Genomic DNA, 1,371 nt, shown 5'->3' with positions numbered 1-1,371 from the left:
ATTTCTTTTCTGCAGAGAAGGGAAAGACGTAGATCAAACAGCAATAACCAAGACCTTCTGAGTTCAAAGGCACTTTGGAAGAAAAGTAAGGAAAATACAACCTATGTGCAACAGTTTATCCAACCCGATTCACAAAGATCTGACATCTTATTCCAGTTACCAAGTCTTTTTAATGAGGTGTCAGAAAGGGAAGACAGACATAATCCTAGAATTTGGGTGAGGAAACAAAAATCCTCATATAACAGAGCAAACCAAAGCTCTTTCCTATGTATAATATTTATTCTGCCATCAGGCCCATTAGCAGGACATCTATAGCGTTGGTGGCACCTGCTCTTCACCCTCATCTGAGCTGCCAGCCTGATTCCCCACCACCACCTTTTTTAAGGGCTGCTTCATTACATATTCTCAACAACTATTTAGACAAGCTCATCTTTATTGCATTTCTGACCAGCTTACGCTCTCACTCAGAAAAGTCACTGAAAGCCTTTAGAAAGGAGACAAGTGCTGCATTCACAATGATTTCAGAGAGCTCCTTTGACACCAGGAGAGCTGTTAGCAGTCTTCTCTTCCCTTCACAAGAGAGAAGGCTAGGAGGAAATTCCAAGTAGAACCATCTTCAGCCCTAAAAACAAGCTCAGAAACTACTCCCTCCTGCCCTGGCCAGGAGGAAGCATGCAGAGCACGAAGATGCTTRAAACAAAATAAATGAACATTTCCACTCTTCCAATTTCTCTTTGGCTTTCTGCCAGCCTTTGCGCTCCATGAGTCACCTCACGTTCACCACCCTGGCCAAGAGAGTACTTTGCAAATCAACGCACATCATTTATTCATACAGCTTTCCTTACAACACATTATCAAGGAAATGCCCTTCCATGAAAGCAAGGAGGAAAACCCCCTTTCCCAGCGCAAGGCGTCAGGCGGGTGATCAGTGTCACAACCTCTCCTTTCCTCGCACCCGCGAGGCAGCGCCGGCGCTCGCCTACCGCAGCGAGCTTCCGCCAGGAGCATCCGCAGCTCCGGGGGGTTCGGGAGCGTGGAAACGCGGCGGCACCGCAGACCCCCCGGGGGTCCCGGCGGAGGGGGCTCGGCGACAGCGGGGGGGGGGGTCGCGGCCGGCGCTTCCCCGCAGCAGCGGGCGCGACAGCAGCCGCCAAAACGCTCCGGCGGGGCGGCGGACCCGACCCGGACCTGGACCCACCAGCCGGCACCGGGCCGGGCGGCGAGGGCCCGGCGGGGTAGCGGCTTCCCGGGGCCCGGCCCGCCGCAGGCTCCGGCGGGCGACGCTCCCTCGCGGCCGCCCCGCTTCCTCCAGGCCCCAGCTCGGGCCGAGCCCCCGGGGGCCGCTCAAGGCCCCGCGGCCTGCGCCGGCCC

Source organism: Apteryx rowi, unplaced genomic scaffold, assembly GCF_003343035.1.
Source record: "Apteryx rowi isolate R43461 unplaced genomic scaffold, aptRow1 scaffold_0, whole genome shotgun sequence".
In the NCBI taxonomy this organism is placed as follows: Eukaryota; Metazoa; Chordata; class Aves; order Apterygiformes; family Apterygidae; genus Apteryx; species Apteryx rowi.
The sequence above is the reverse complement of the archived record's forward strand: the minus strand, read 5'-3'. Positions refer to the sequence as shown.